Raw genomic sequence first — 17,094 nt, forward strand, 5'->3', positions numbered from 1 at the left:
CCTCCTCCTCCTCGCCCTCCTCCTCCTCACCCTCCTCCTCCTCGCCATCAGGAACATACTCCTCCTCCTCAGACTCAGAAGGTGCCTCTGTATAGGAGGGCATCGAAGAAGACCCTCCTATTTCGGACACGGCCCGGAGTTTTTTGCCCCGGCTGCCTCTCCCCCCACCTCCTCCTCCTCTAGGGGCTCTCCCCCCACCGCCTCCTCCTCTAGGGTCTCCTCCCCCGACCCCTCCACCTCCCTGTGAGGTGTCATCCTCGCGTAGTCGGGAGGGAACCTTGTGGGCTTGTCCACTCCGAGTAAGTCCTTTGAATTTACTGAGGAAACTGGCGCCGCTGGACTTGCCCATGATTAGCAAACCTGCATTGAGAAGAGAATAAACAATTAGTAAGGATATCAATTAAACAAGCATACAGGAAAAACATTAATACCAGAAGAGCACATTAAGCATACTATTGTAATGATCATTAAAAGAACTTACATTTTCTAGAACCCATATGAATCATCACTATTGTAATCTATTTGTGGACCGGTCTCATCATCACTATCACAAATATCATCTTCGTTGTCTGACGGAGGTGGAGGCTCTTCCTCATCATCAGCGTCTTCATTTAACTTTTCAAGCATAATTATGTCTCTTTGATTCACAACTGCCTCACCATCAATCTGTGCATCGTCGTCGTTTGGGTCCAGGTCAACATAACCCAAGTTATCATCCTCGTTGTTTCAGACCACGTCATCATGTTCCTCTTGATAGAACACTCCCTCGTATGTCATGGGGTTTATGTTGTAGTAATCATCATCGTTCGGGTCCGGTAGCTTACCATGCGGCGACACCTTGAACACAACTTCCCAACCCTTTAGGTACTCTTTCTGGCATGGGTAAGGCAGATAATATACTTGTGTGGCCTGGGTAGCGGCGATAAAGAGATCAGCCCCGGCATAGACGGTTGATGGTTTAACTTCAACTAAACCAACAGAAGGCGTATGTCTCAGACCCTTTTTGGGGTCGAACCATCGGCATTTGAACATAGTGAGACTTAGGTGTTCGCGGCCACGTTTGAATGTAAGCTCGTATATTTTTCCTACCCTTCCGTAGTAATCTACTTTATTATCTCCTTCAGTGAAGACTCCAGTATTTATGGTTTTGCGATCAGGCCGACTGTTCTGGTGCTCCTCTGTATGGAAGCGATACCCATTCACATCATACTTTTGGCATGTCATGACGACAGGGTCAAAACCCATGGAAACCCATCTCAATTTTTCATCCATTGATTTGGTCGAATCATTTCCCTACAAGTTTAATTGAAATTATAGGGTGCATGAGTTTAATTGAAATTATAGGGTGCATGAGTTTAATTGAAATAGGTAATAGGGAAGTGTGAAAAATTACTTTCTCCATGAACCACGCAACGAAAATTTTCCTTCCATCAGCACCCTTTCGGAGAAGAGCAAGTGCCTCCGCTTCAGTAGGAGGCAGCATTCCCGTCCATTCTTCAACGAATCGACTACAATAAGAACATCGGTATAAGAACTAGGCAAAGTGAACATGACAAATTGACTAAAAGAATGGTGCAAAGGTATTACCTCATCCACTCATCCTCAACTTCCTTGATGTTGTGCAAGATATAGAACATGAAATCCTCCCACTCATCTCGTGGCATGAGATAAGGTTTCGAGCATCCAGCCCTACCACCTTGCCCGATGAATAGAGGCAACTTTGGTTTATACTTGGGTTCTTCTGTATTGTATCGAGACACCTTATTATGCAACGTGGGAACATGGTCCGGATAGTAGGCTGTCCTGAGGTCTGCCACATCCTCTAGGATAACTGCCTCAGCTATGGAAGCTTCAATCTTAGCTTTGTTTCCACATTTCTGTCTCAGATGCTTGTTCTGTCTCTCAGGGCCGTACTGCCAACGATTCTGCACAGGCCCCCCCAACAATACCTCGTCCGGGAGGTGCAAAATGAGATGTGTCATCGGAGTAAAGAAGCCTGGCGGGAAGATCTTCTCTAGCTTGCATATCAACTCCGGCGCCTTCTTATGCATTTCTTTTATCTTCTCAGGACATACTTCTTTAGCACAAAGCGTGCGGAAGAAATGGCTTAACTCCGCAAGCACACGCCAGACACGCTCGGGAACATAGCCCCGAACCATCACCGGCATAATCCGCTCAATCCATACACGATAGTCATGACTCTTAAGCCCGGTCACTCTGCCCGTTGAAAGATTGACCCCCTTACTTATATTCGACGCATAACCATCAGTGAACTTCACGATGTGTTTCAGCCACTTGAATGCCTCCATCTTATGATCCTTTTTAAGTACGAAGTCAGCATCTGGATTGAACCAAGATTTTCGACTGCCAGTGGGAGGCTGCATGTGTAGACGTGGTCTATCATAAATATTCTATTGATCAACTCTAGCATTAACATTATCCTTTGTCTTATCAGGAATGTTGAGGATCGTGTGAAAAAGGGACTCTGCGACATTCTTTTCGGTGTGCATCACGTCTATGTTGTATGGAAGTTTGAGGTCCTTAAAATAGGGAAGCTGCGTGAAGGGGGTAATGTGAGTCCAGTTGTGCGTCTCACCATATCCTTCAATTTTTTCCCTTTACCTTCTCCTTTGCCCTCGCCCTCGTCTTCGCCTGTGGCTTTGCCTTTGCCTTTGCCTTTGCCTTTACCTTTGCCTTTACCTTTGCCTTTCCCTTTGCCTTTACCTTTGCCTTTCCCTTCACCGGCAGGCTTAAGAGCTTTCAGCTGAGCAAGCACATCCGCACCAGAAAACGTTGGAATCTCGTTTACTTCATGGACAACTTTGCCTTTTGTGAAGTTCTTCTTGTCTTCCCTATCAGGATGGTCTGGAGGGAGGAACTGTCGATGCAGGTCAAATGCAACATACTTGCCACCCTTCTTCAGCCAAATGAAAATTAAGGCCTGCATGCACACTGGGTAAGGCATCTTTCCACTTGTACACCATCCGCAGAACAGGGCATAACCGGGAAAGTTAGCCATGTGATCATGCGTTACGGAACGAGTAAAGAGACTTGCCGATAATGAGATTGAACGAGGTATGGGTATACCGACAATCGAATCTTGGTCAAGTAACATACCGATAGACAAAGGGAATTGTATACGGGATTGATTGAATCCTTGACATCGTGGTTCATCCGATGAGATCACCGTGGAACATGTGGGAGCCAATATGGGTATCCAGATCCCGCTATTGGTTATTGGTCGGAGAGATGTGTCGGTCATGTCTGCATGGTTCCCGAACCCGTAGGGTCTACACACTTAAGGTTCGGTGACACTAGATTTGTTATGGGAAATAGTATGTGGTTACCGAAGGTTGTTGGAGTCCTGGATGAGATCCAGGACGTGACGAGGAACTCCGGAATGGTCCGGAGGTGAAGATCGATATATTTGGACGAAGGTTATTGGAGTCCGGAATTGTTCTGGGAGTACCGGGTGACGACCAGCGTGACCGAAAGGTGTTTTGGAGGCCCCGACAAGCGTTGGGGGGCATTATGGGCCAAGGGTAGGGGGCACATCAGCCCACTAAGGGGTTGTGCGCCCCTCCCACCCCATCTCACGTAACGTGGAGAGGTGGGGGCGCCTCCCCTAGGGCAGCCACCCCTCTCGGCTTGGGGGGCAAGTTTCCTAGGGGTGGGGGCGCCCAAACCCATCTAGGGTTTCCCCTGTGGCCGCCACCCCTCCCCTAGGGAACCCTAGGGCACCTCCTCCACCCTTCCCCCTATATATAGTGAGGGAGAGAGGGCGCAGCCGCACCCCCTTCCCTGGCGCAGCCCTCTCCTCCTCCAACTCCTCCTCCTCTTCCGCAGTGCTTGGCGAAGCCCTGCCGGAGAACCACGAGCTCCATCGCCACCATGCCGTCGTGTTGCTGGAGTTCTCCCTCAACTTCTCCTCTCCCCTTGCTGGATCAAGAAGGAGGAGACGTTCTCGGGCTGTATGTGTGTTGAACGCAGAGGCGTCGTCCGTTTGGCGCTAGATCGGATCTTCCACGATTTGAATCGCCACGAGTACAACTCCATCAACCGCGTTCTTTGTAACGCTTCTGCTTAGCGATCTTCAAGTGTATGAAGATGCACTCCCTCTCTCTCTCGTTGCTAGCATCTCCTAGATTGATCTTGATGACATGTAGGGAAATTTTGAATTATTACTACGTTCCCCAACAAATATTCATATCACAACTAAGAAGAATTACATTGAAATTATGCCAAGTAGCACTCCGCATCAAAAATTATGTTTTTATCATTTACCTACTCGAGGACGAGCAGGAATTAAGCTTGGGGATGCTTGATACGTCTCCAACGTATCTATAATTTTTGATTGCTTCATGCCATATTATTACTGTTTTGGACATTATTGGGCTTTATTATCCACTTTTATATTATTTTTGGGACTAACCTATTAATCGGAGGCCCAGCCTAGAATTGCTATTTTTTGCCTGTTTTAGGGTTTCGAAGAAAAGGAATATCAAATGGAGTCCAAACGGAATGAAACCTTCGGGAACGTGATTTTCTCAACGAACAAAACCCAGGAGACTTGGACCCTACGTCAAGACACAAAAGAGGAAGCCACGAGGTAGGGGGCGCGCCCACCCCCACCAGGCGCACCCTCCATCCTCGTGGGCCCCCTGTTCCTCCACCGACGTACTCCTTCCTCCTATATATACCTACGTACCCCCAAACGATCAGATACGGAGCCAAAACCCTAATTCCACCGCCGCAACTTTTTGTATCCAGGAGATCCCATCTTGGGGCCTGTTCCGGAGCTCCGCTGGAGGGGGAATCGGTCACGGATGGCTTGTACATCAACACCATAGCCCCTCCGATGAAGTGTGAGTAGTTTACTTCAGACCTATGGGTCCGTAGTTAGTAGCTTGATGGCTTCTTCTCTCTTTTTGGATCTCAATACAAAGTTCTCCCCCTCTCTTGTGGAGATCTATTCAATGTAATCTTCTTTTTGCGGTGTGTTTGTTGAGACCGATGAATTGTGGGTTTATGATCAAGTCTCTCTATGAACAATATTTGAATCTTCTCTGAATTCTTTTATCTATGATTGGTTATCTTTGTAAGTCTCTTCAAATTATCAGTTTGGTTTGGCCTACTAGATTGATCTTTCTTGCAATGGCAGAAGTGCTTAGCTTTGGGTTCAATCTTGGGGTGTCCTTTCCCAGTGACAGTAGGGGCAGCAAGGCACGTATTGTATTTTTGCCATTGAGGATAACAAGATGGGATTTTCATCATATTGCATGAGTTTATCCCTCTACATCATGTCATCTTGCTTAAGGCATTACTTTGTTTTCATTAACTTAATACTCTAGATGCATGCTGGATAGCGGTCGATGAGTGGAGTAATAGTAGTAGATGCATGCAGGAGTCAGTCTACTTGTCTCGGACATGATGCCTATATACATGATCATACCTAGATATTCTCACAACTATGCTCAATTCTGTCAATTCCTCAACAGTAATTTATTTACCCACCATAGAATACGTATGCTCTCGAGAGAAGCCACAAGTGAAACCTATGGCCCCCGGGTCTATCTTCATCATATTAATCTATCAATACTTAGTTATTTCCTTTTGCTTTTACTTTGCTTTTATTTTACTTTGCATCTTTACCATAAAAATACCAAAAATATTATCTTATCATATCTATCAGATCTCACTCTCGTAAGTGGCCAAGTAGGGATTGACAACCCCTATTTGCGTTGGTTGCGAGGATTTATCTGTTTTGTGCAGGTATGAGGGACTAACGCGTAGCCTCCTACTGGATTGATACCTTGGTTCTCAAAAACTGAGGGAAATACTTACGCTACTTTGCTGCATCATCCCTTCCTCTTCGGGGAAAACCAACGCATGCTCAAGAGGTAGCATGGCGGAGGGGCGGGATCCCCTCCAAGATTGGATCTCCCTCTCCGTTCTCTTATGTTTCGCGTTCCCCAGATCTAGCCGAAAACCGTTTCTTACATTCCCGGAGATTCGTAACTCCGATTGCGCTAAGGTTTTAACATGATTTTTTCCGGATATAAGCTTCCTTGCGCCCGAAGTAGAGGTCCAACTGACGTACGAGGTGAGAACAACCCACCACGACACGCCTGGCTCCTCTGGCGCGCCCTGGTGGGTTGTTCCCACCACGGGCCTCCATCCGGTGATTCCAACTCCCAAAAATCACATATATTTCAAAATAATTCTCTGTGAAATTCTATTGCATTTGGACTTCGTTTGATATGGATACTCTGCAATACAAAAAACATACAGAAAACAGGACTGGCACTGGACACTAGATCAATAGGTTAGTCCAATAAATCATATAAAAAGTTGCCAAAAGTATGTGAAAGTGATATTATATTGGCATGCAACAATCAAAAATTATAGATACGACGGAGACTTATCAGACGTGCCCCTCCCGGTGGCGCTCTTCACCGTCACCACCCTCACCTGCCTCTACATCAGCCTCTGGAAGTTCCCGGACGTGGCCAGGTTGCTGCGCCACACCTCCTTCCCCCATCTCCGGGAGCTCGGCATCTGCAGCGTCATCATGGAAGACGGGGACATCGACTTGGTCGTCACCAAGAGCCCCGTCCTGGAGACCCTCAACATCCATGGATGCAACAAGGGGTTGCACCTTCGCCTCGTCGGCCACAGCCTCCGGTGCGTCCAAATTTGCGGCTCCGTCCTGGAGGACATCGCGATGGTAAAGGCTCCTCGCCTCGAGTGGCTCATCCTGGAGGATTTTCGGAGCAATGCCGGTGGCTTGTCCACCATGGTGAGGATTGGTGATGCTCCCAAGCTGCACGCAATAGGAATCTTGGAACCGGGGAGCACCATCCTAGAGATCCGAGACGGCATCTTCATGGTACATACATCCCCTGTTGGCATTCTAACATTTTTTGTTCAGTTAGCAAAATGTCCAGCTCATGGAGGTCCATGACTAAATATTAGATTTTTTTGTTTTTTTGTTAATTTGGGTTCTTTCCTGCAGGGCGGGATGAAGGCGAGCCCAAGCACCATGGCAACCAGCGTCAAGATCCTGAGTCTGAATGTGCGTTTCGGAAACCACACCGATGGAAAGATGGTTCTCTCCTTCCTCGGCTGCTTTCCCAATTTGAAGGCACTGCACATTACTATATTTTTCTTTCCATTTCATGTTTTGCTTACATTCATAGCGAATTCCATTTGTAGCAGCAGATTTTGTTCACTGCAGATGGTGTGGTTTAAGCTTTTGATTAATTAATTGTAGATAATGCACTATGCAATTCTCCTGATGTCAATGCTTTCCTTCTTAATCTATTGTTATAGCATCTCTCACCGTGGTCATATATCATACTACTTGGCAATATTCATGTTGTTGATGTTGTAAGTGGCATGCAGTGCTCCTTTCGGACTTACGGAATTTACACATGACAAACCAACACATTGCTACCTACAATTTTTTGGAGGCATGTGTAGTTTATCATATTACTCTAAATGGTGTCATATCAGGTACTTCTTTATGGTTAATTAATATTTAATAGCAAGATATTTTTCATGGTTCACATCTGGAATTTTGTGTTAAAGAACACATTTCACAAAATATGCACTTGGTTAGGACCTCCATCATGGCTATATTTGGTAAACTATGCACCTGTCAGGGCCCCCATCTTACAGAATTTTCATCAATGGAGAATATGTGTTTGATTTCTTCAACAACAGCATTGATTGACCGGACCATGTTTTAGTTGCGATCGACAATGGTAGCAAGCACATGCATAGTTGAATGAGATCTTTGGAGATACTCTGCAACTTGTTATATGCGAATAACAAACATGAGAGACTGCATAGTGCATACATCATATCAATTTCTGATCTTTCATGCGTGTTACTTCTTACTTGGTAGTTGGCTACTGGTAGTTGTTACTTTCTGCTAATTAATTTCATGTGTGAAAGTAATGATCATTGATTTGCATTGCTCTATCCAGTCAATGATCATCAGAGTGCTTCTGGTTTCTTTTCTTGTGAAATGTGATTCCTATGTTTATTTAATCAAACATAAATGATATGTTACATCTTTAATCAGTTGTAATTTAAATGCCAAGCGTTCCATTTATTATCAGCAATCAGGTTTTCTCTACTCAACTACACCAACTTTAGGAAGGCATTCTCCCCCTTCAGGACCTGTATTTCTGCTGCGAATGTTGCAAGTGGCATGCAGTGCTTGTTTCAGACTCATGAAACTTATATATAATTACCTTGCACATTCCTATTCCTGCCTATAGTTTGCTGGTGAATTGCGTGGTATTACCGTAATGCCAGCTTAATGCATTGCTACTAGACTACATCTGCAATTAGTCATGTCCGACTCACTAATTACTACAAAGTTCTGGTCAGGCTTCTATTTATTCTTAGCCATGGAGAATAGAGTACCAAATGATAATGCTCGGATTGCATGTTAATTTCAGTAAGTTGTGACATTTGGTATGAAACTGGGTTGCACATTGCTGCCACCAGTTTGTTGGAGGTCTGTGTTGCATGCCATAATATCATATTGTTGCTTTGTTTCTATGCCGCATTTTATCAGCCAGTTATGTCTGATTAACTAATTACAAAGAAGGTGTCATGAAAATTCTTCTTGAAGAATGTATTTGGTAAATTTTGCACGTGTTAGGGGAGCTACACTGCGGCTCGAATGTGTTGCCTCACTTCGTAATTGTTATGCATGAACTGTAATCATGAGGCCCGCCTTAGTTGTTGTTGGTACTCCGTCTAGCTTCATGCATGGAAAGCATTGGCATGTCATATCTCTCCCATATATTAGAACCAACATTTATGTATGCATGTTATGATGTTTGTTTCACTGCACAATATCTGCCGCTTTTCAATTAACATGAAGCACTACGTGGTACTCCCTCTGTTTCATAATTTTTGTCGTGGTTTTAGTTCAAATTTGAACTAAACCCCCAATCATGACAAGAATTATGCAACGGAGGGAGTATTAATTTGCATCGCATGTATTGGTATTATATACTCAGCATGATTCATTGAAGCTGAACTGTGAGTGATTGAAGTGCTTTTTTCTTGCAGTCCGAAAAATGTGATTATGAAGCTGACAGTGCCAGGCTGAACCTCAACTTTTGGAAGCTGGCCAAGCCCACTGAATGCATCAAGTCGTGCATCAAGGTGTTCTCTTACAGAGAATTCTGAGGGGAGCTCGGGGAGGTTGCCTTTCTCAAGTCCTTCTAGAGTGCGAGGGCACTGAGGACTGTGTCCATCTCCATGGCTAACCCGAGCTTCACGTCATTCTCGATGGATGAGGCGACTTCTAAATTGGAGAAAGCTTCTAACAAGATGGCCAGTAGATCCTGCCAAATGTTGCTTCTCGGGAGCACATGTCCTGAAGGAGGCAAGCCCTGGAGCTTCAAGAAAGGAACTGATTACTCCTTTAAGGACCCTTTCACAATGGTGGAGGTTCGCAACATAGCTTAATATCTGTGGGGCCAGGGCCGAGCCGGCAAAATCCGAGGCCCTGTGCCAAACTCGAAAATGGGCCTTACCTCACTAAATCTTTGATTTTTTTTGTTTCTTTCTACGCTTTTGGTAACCAGATTCATGTTTTCTAATCAAAGACATGACTTGGATCTTGCAATACGAGACGCCTAATAGATGAAAAAAATAAATAGCTAGAAGAATTTTGCAGAACTAAATAGCGGACGTAAATTGCAACTCACAATCAAGGCCTCACGTGATCGCCGGTTATCAAAGCGACGATGCTTAAGAAATTGGAGATCGGTAGATGGCTTGAACCTTCCATTCCTTCATGTCCTCCCTGCCTCGCTGCCGTTCGTGGTCCTGCTCTCCTGATGTAAGGAGGAGACCGAAGAATGGATATAACCTGCAATTTAGCTTAACTCGGCCGCCGGAGGAGAAAATTAATAGATTGGCTTTGTTCGTCTCAATGGATCGCTGGATTTTATTTTTCTTAGGCAGATCGATCGCTTTTCTGGAGAGAAGGCAGATCGATCGCTGGATGAGCCGCACGTCCCAATCGGGGCCTGTTTCACCCAGAGGAAAGACGGAAGGAGGCTCGTGTACAAAGGATAAAAGACCCAGCCAATTGGACTTTGCCTAGCCGTGCGTACAAAATCTGAGGCCCCTAAAAACTGGGGGCCCTGTGCCGGCGCACAGGTTGCACCCCCATGGGCTCGGGCCTGTGTGGGGCAATGGAGTTTTTTTGGTATCTGCTTCTTTTGGCACCTGACTTTGGTGGTATTACGTTGCAGATTTTATGTTAAATTCGTGGTCCAATGTTTGGTGAGAGTCAGAAATACTATGGACTAACGTTAGCTTGCTTGCCGCTTTACCTGTGTCATCAGTTTCCCATAGTATATGCTCCTTAAAACTTTTTGATTGCGGCAGCATGTTTTATATGTATTTTGTGGATCATGTCCTCCTAATCATCATGCAGATCAATTATCATCAGAACAATGGTCTTTAGGCATGCATTGTTTTGATTATACATGTCTTTGAACTTCATGGTTAAATATCTTTGGCCAATATAGCTTGAAACACCGGTACCATTTCATTTTTGGCCTTCCCTGCATGTTTGATTGAGCTTATCAATATTATTAGACTACATCAGTTATTAAAAAAATATTGTTACCTGTGGTACTCTTATACCTTTTATCATTTTGTTAGAAAATTTCCTTGATTTATAATTTTACATTGCACTGATTCTTGACATAAGCAAAGAAGAAGCGTACCGATGTGCAATGTAAAATATTTTTGGTATTGAGGATCCATTACTTTGCATATGAATCCTTTGACGTCTGCTAGCAACATATGAATGACCTGCATGATTCTCTAAACCAAAATGAGCTTATTTTTTATGTTCATATATGCTCTGCTAGGTACACGTGAGAAAATCCCAAATTCAGGCTTCAAAAGTCTGGATCCCACAGCATTGCTATACTGAATCAGATGATCTCATTTTGCTCCTTCCTATCTCCAACAAGTAGTTTCTAGCAACTGCTTGATTTTACAACAAAAGTAACTCTATTTCACAAGTACTAGTTTTCAGCTACCACTTGATTTCATTATACAGATCGATTTAAGAACAAAGGACTCGAACATTCAGTGTAGGCTAAGGAACTTGGGAAGATCTTTCTAGACTAAAAATTGTCTTAGTTCGATAAATTCTTCACTGCAAAATCTGCAATATTCTTATCAGAGCGCTCTCCTTCCTGCATCCACTTAGAAACATCCTTCTTGTACTCCTCCCCACCTATCACCTCCTTGATGCACGTCTTCATCCCATCCCTTCTCACCAAGTCCTTCTCATTTCGACATGGACGCAAGCTGACTACCCATCTGCTCTCCACATACTTTGTGGCGGGCGGTTACATTTGTCTGCCCATTATGATATTGCGACAATAGGTACACCGGTGACAATTGCTTCTGTTGTCGAACTCCATGTACTCTTGAATAGTACCTTTTATGGAAATTTAATTTTGTTTTTTTTCACACAAGAAGACCATGTCGTTTCTTCTCAAAACTTTACACATGAGTATAACACTAGAGCATGTTCGTCACACCTTTTATGTAAATTTGATTTTGTTTTTTTTCATACAAGAAGACCACGTCATTTCTTCTCGAAACTTTACACATGAGTAAAACACTAGAGCATGTTCGTCACACAGAATTATTCGGTATTCTCTTTTGCTATTTTTAAAATGTATTTTTTCAATCTGGATGCGCCTAGACCAAAGTTCCACTAGGTATTTTTTCCTTTTTAGTCAAACTTCATATGTAGCGTTGTGCAACTCGAGGTCACTGGAATCTTTCAGCAACGTTTGGAGCCGGGGCACCGGCCGAACCACTCGGCCGGTCGCGTCCACGCACGCTTCGCCTCAGCCATCCACCAAGCGACACGTAGGACGCGGGGCCATTCAAATCGTTGCTTTTCTTCAACTTCCCGCAGATCCCATCCCATCCCCGTCTCCCAGCTCCGCGGATCTCGCCACATCCTCGTCTCCTGCCTCCGTCGTTGCAGCACGCAGCGCCGATGCCCGCATCTCCTGCCTCCGTCGCTGCAGCGCGTGAGTAACTCGCCATTGGCCATGGAAGATCGATTCCCCGCCGGCCATGGATGTAGATCTCACTCCGCCACGCTTGCTGCCCCGCTCGCCATTGGATGCAGCAAGGTCGTTTGACCAATCCCATTTCCGTTGGTTGCAACTCCCACGTGCCTCGTGCTTCTGCCTCGCCGACGACGACCCGGGCGGCGATGGACGACACCGGAGGCTTCCGCGGAATCGTCGCACCCCCTCATGTTGCAACCGTTTAAAAAAAAGCTTCATCCCCCTAGATGAAAAGCTTCAACCGGATGTAGAGAAAGCTACAAGCGATCAGCGCCATCGCCGGAAAGCTACAACCGTTGACATGAAATGCTACAACCTTTGATTAAAAAAGCTTCAACCGAAATGACACAAAAAGGCTTGACCAAGTGCTGCTAAAAAGAAAATAGCTACAACTGTTGGTAGAAAATCTTCAACGGCTGTTGGAAAAAGCTCCAACCATTGAGAGAGAAAGCTACAACTAGACACTATGAAAATAAGAAAGCTTCAACCAGCGACGGCTGGAGGTGGAAGAAGATGATAAAATGCTGCAGTTTTGCTACATGCTTCAACCGGCATAGATTTTTGCTACAACTGGCATAGCATTTTTGCTACAACTAGCATCACGTTTTGCTACAACACACAGCCGGCGTGGCGGTTTTGCTACAACTAGCATCGTTTTTTGCTACAACCGACATAATGTTTTGCTACATCAATCACGGTCGAGCTACGACGACGACGGCTTTTTGTTACAACTGTCATAGGTATTTGCTACGTCCGGCAACGGGTTTTGTTACATCCGTTCATTTTTTTTAGAATGCAAATGTTTGCTACCTGCAACGGTGAGCTACAACCAGCGACAATTGCGACTTTTCTGTTGCAACCGTGTCTCCATTTTGCTACGACCAACAACGAAAAATGCTACAACGGCCAATTATATTTGCTGGAACCAGTCAATCGCCAGCGAGGCGGAGCTGCATCCATGGCGTGCGCGGGCGGGATCCATCCATGGCGAGCGCGGACGGCGAAGCTGCATCCATGGCGAGCGCGGCCAACGGAGCTGCATCCATGGCGAGCGCGGCCAGCGGAGCTGCATCCATGGCGAGCGCAGATCTCCGGCGAGCGCGGGCGGCGGAGCTACATCCATGGCGAGCGCGGTTCTTGGGCAAACACGGAAGGTCGGCGAGGGCGCCCACCGGCGACGAGGGCGCCGCGGCGGTGCTTCAAGCTCGGCCTTTTTCTCGCGAGGTAGAGCGTGGTCTCCACGGCGCTCGGGTTGTTGCTTTTTTTTAAAAAAAAAATGACTCGTGAGGAGGAAGAAACGAGGGATAGATCTGACGGTCTTTAATCGCTGAATCGGGCGGCCAGGGCTGGACCGGCCCAACTGTTGGGCCGGTGCGCCGGCGCCTAGCGTCGCCCAACCAGGAATCACCGGACTGGAAAACGTGACAAATGAACTAGAAATGTGAATTTTTACTGCATTCATCAGTGATACATATCATAACAAGAAACCACATATTGCTTTTTTTCAATTAACATTGTATATTTTATTTCTTTGTTTAAGAGGAGTAATGCGCCACACTAGCGTTGTAGACACATGGTTTGACACATGATAGGGCGTAAGGAGGACATTGTCAACTACTCTATCATCTTTTGTTCCACATTTCTAATCGTAAGGAGGGTGCAAACTGCAATTCAGTTTAAACTGTCTGAGGCGGCATAAGGGCCTCATGTGCTACAAGTACCTGCACAACCATTACATACATGTGTTCTACCCTCCACTATTAATTATGTCACATCAGATTGATCATGTGAATCGATTCATATGGGTAGGAACGAACAAATACGCTCCTCTGAGTATGACATATCTATACTTGATTCTTTCTCGTCGGTTTTAGATGAAATTTGATCTTTCAAAATTTGCCAACCGAGCAGGAGGCAGAGTACATGGAGTTAACATGGAGAGCTAAGATGATAGGCCCAACCTATCATCCAACAAGTCTTATGGTTTCAACTTGTTCAGTGGTGATGGAACGTATATGGATTGGGTAGAGAAGCACCGCATTTCCTGTATTGTGCTTGTATCCTATGGGACCGTCTCTAACTATGACGCAACCCAGTTGGATGAGAATCACAATGGACTATGCAATTTTGCCCAACCCTTTTTTGGGGTTGTCAGATCCAACAAGTCACACAAGTTATCTGTAGAACTCAAGGTGAGATGTGTGAATAATGGATCAATTGTTGAGTGCTACCCCCAACTTGAGGTTTTGTCACACAAGGCTATTGATATGGTAACACAAAATACATTTGTTTTATTTTTATGTACAAGAATATAAAAAGGTTTTACAAAGTACTAAAATAAGGACAACTGTTCAGATTTAAATTCACGAATATACATGTAGGTCGCTTTGTTGCCCACTGTGGGTGGAACTCGACGTTGGAGGCAGTTGTTAGTGGTGTTCCTCTTGTGGGAATCCCACTTTGGGCAGACCAACCCACCATAGCAAAGTATGCGGAGAGCGCGTGGGGCATGGGCGTGTGAGTATAGAAGGGGACAAGGATAGAAGGATGAGTACAAAACAAAATCGGCAAAGTGGATGCAAAAGGCCAAGGATGCAACATAGGAAGGAGGAAGCTCAGATAAACATATTGCCAACTTCATTGCGGAATATATGTCAACTAGAAGTCATACCAATGCATACCTTACTTCAAGATAAGCAAGTAGGCAGTGATTCCAGTGGTACAATTCTTTTAGAGAAAATTTCATTTTACTTTTGTAAGTAAAGTGCTATCTTATCACCATGTAGAAGGATGTGCAATTTTTAGTGTACTAACAACATGCGAAAAAACTATTTACATGTTATAGAATCAATTCAAACAAATCATATGGAGACTATAAAACTTCATAGCAATTTTCGCTTTATTATGTCCACGGATATTCTTACTGTTCCACATGATAAAATACTTTCCTATAATTAATTAATGCAAGAAGATGATTTTCTGTCCATCCTAAAATTGCTTTGGATACATATTTTGATTGTTGCGGAACTTGGGATTCTGTAAGCTTGATTCCGTGCGGAAAGTTGAAACTGAATGCCTAAATGTATATAAAACAAGAACCCATAAATGTCTCAGTTGATCAGATACATGGAAAGACACATAAAAGATTAACCTATGATCTCAATAAACATCATAGTATGCATATTTATGATAACATAATCGCGTCTCCTTTGTCATAGCCTATCACCTTATCATAAGGTGTCATGCGTTAGGCCATTTTGGGAAGTTGGAATTTCCTCATAATCTTGTTGCAATGGATTGAATCTTTTAAAACAGTGCATGTAGTATTCTCTATTAATACAAATCACCTGTAGGATGCCTCCAATTTTCAGTTAAGACATTACATTCCTATAAATACCCAAAGACCCGATATAAAAATCATATATACGAAAATTCCCTTTAGAGTTTACTCTTAACATAGTCAAATGTTTTGGACATTTGAAAGCTTCATGAATATATATCAACATTATCAAAGTTTCACATATTGTATAATATACCACACACGGTATTAATTTACAAAGTATAACAATGTATGGACATAAGATACATCATCATACACAACTTACAGACACATATGAACTATACACAGGACATGGGGACATTAATTATTAGAGAATTGCGCATATGTATGATTAGGTGGCATTTGGTGATCTTCCTATTTGGTGGGGTATGAAGGCTCCATGGCAAGACCACACATGCCCTTCTTGTCTGCAATGTCCTTCTCCATTCTCAAGTACCCATTCTCGCCCCAAGTTGTGCCCCATGAATTCTTCATCAACCAATAACTTGTGCCATCACTAGTCTTTCCATATCCAGTGGCTGCAATTCCATGGTCCAAGTCAGTACCGCAGGAGCCGGTCATCACCCCGCCAGAGTAGAATTGGAATGTCATGTCGCCTCTGTACACAGCTATAGACACTGGTTGGTTTGCCACCGCCTTCATAAGGGAACCCTCGTTATTGATAGGAACATCCTCAAAGCCGGTGATGGTTGCAGCACTGTTGGATCCAGCCTTGCACTTGCCGTCGGCTGCATCATCCATGCATGAGTCCTCCCTCGCAGCCTTGAACTTCACCATGAACATCACAGTCAACCAACTCTTGCTCTGACAGTGAGATTAACTTGCCGGTTTTCACTTTTACAATGCCCTCTGTCGCGGCAACGGCAGAAAATGCCCAACAGCAGCCTAGAAATAATTGTGTTGTTATAGTGTTATCCAATAAAATATTAAAACATATATGCTGTGCAACACATTTTTTGTGTACTTACCACACTGGCCTTGATCCTTGATAGGGGTGACAGCCCCCTTAGCCCTCCAGTCCATCGTTGTTGGAAGAGCATCAAAACTCAAATTCTCATACTTGAATCCTGTAGAAAGAACTCGCATGGAGTTTGATTTCAACCCCTTGTTTGTGTTGGTTGTCCTGAACTCATCATTGGTGATATCAGCGAACTGGTTGACGCCGAGCCAGAACTTGTGATTCTGGGCATTGAGTGTTTCAATGAATTCGACGTTGGCTTTGAAAACCTCGAACCGGCGCGCCTTGTAACACACGGCCATACTGAACCATCCAATTCTCATGCTTCGCCACCATCGACAAGTCATCATTCAGCTCACGAGCTGAAATGACAGTACCACCGAGGCAGATGCAACCAAGGATTGCAAGAAGCAAAGCCTTGTGGATGGCCATCTTCGGTTAGGCACCGAACTGCAATGACAGTACTGAAGAGGTAGATGAAACCTAGGATGGCAAGTCTCTGTACTTTGGTCTGGTTTGTTGGATGGTACTTGGTGGCATATATAGTGTCATGTATGTGTTAGAAATAGGAGACTGAGAGATACGGTACTTGAGCGAAGGTGGTTATGGAAAAGGGCTTGTGCGTTGCCGTGGATTATGGTGGCCGGCTA

The 17,094-nt window shown here is 44.6% G+C and overlaps 3 pseudogenes; 2 read left to right on the plus strand and 1 right to left on the minus strand.

Moving 5' to 3' along the window:
- The window catches only part of LOC119348118, a 16,755-nt pseudogene extending 7,260 nt beyond the window's left edge, over positions 1-9,495 (plus strand).
- Positions 9,496-13,267: 3,772 nt separating this feature from the next.
- LOC119348120 lies at positions 13,268-14,842 on the plus strand (annotated as a pseudogene).
- Positions 14,843-15,822: 980 nt separating this feature from the next.
- LOC119348119 lies at positions 15,823-16,876 on the minus strand (annotated as a pseudogene).
- Between the last annotated feature and the right edge of the window lie 218 nt (positions 16,877-17,094).

The sequence above is a fragment of the Triticum dicoccoides genome, unplaced genomic scaffold (assembly GCF_002162155.2).
Source record: "Triticum dicoccoides isolate Atlit2015 ecotype Zavitan unplaced genomic scaffold, WEW_v2.0 scaffold8587, whole genome shotgun sequence".
Classification (NCBI taxonomy): Eukaryota; Viridiplantae; Streptophyta; class Magnoliopsida; order Poales; family Poaceae; genus Triticum; species Triticum dicoccoides.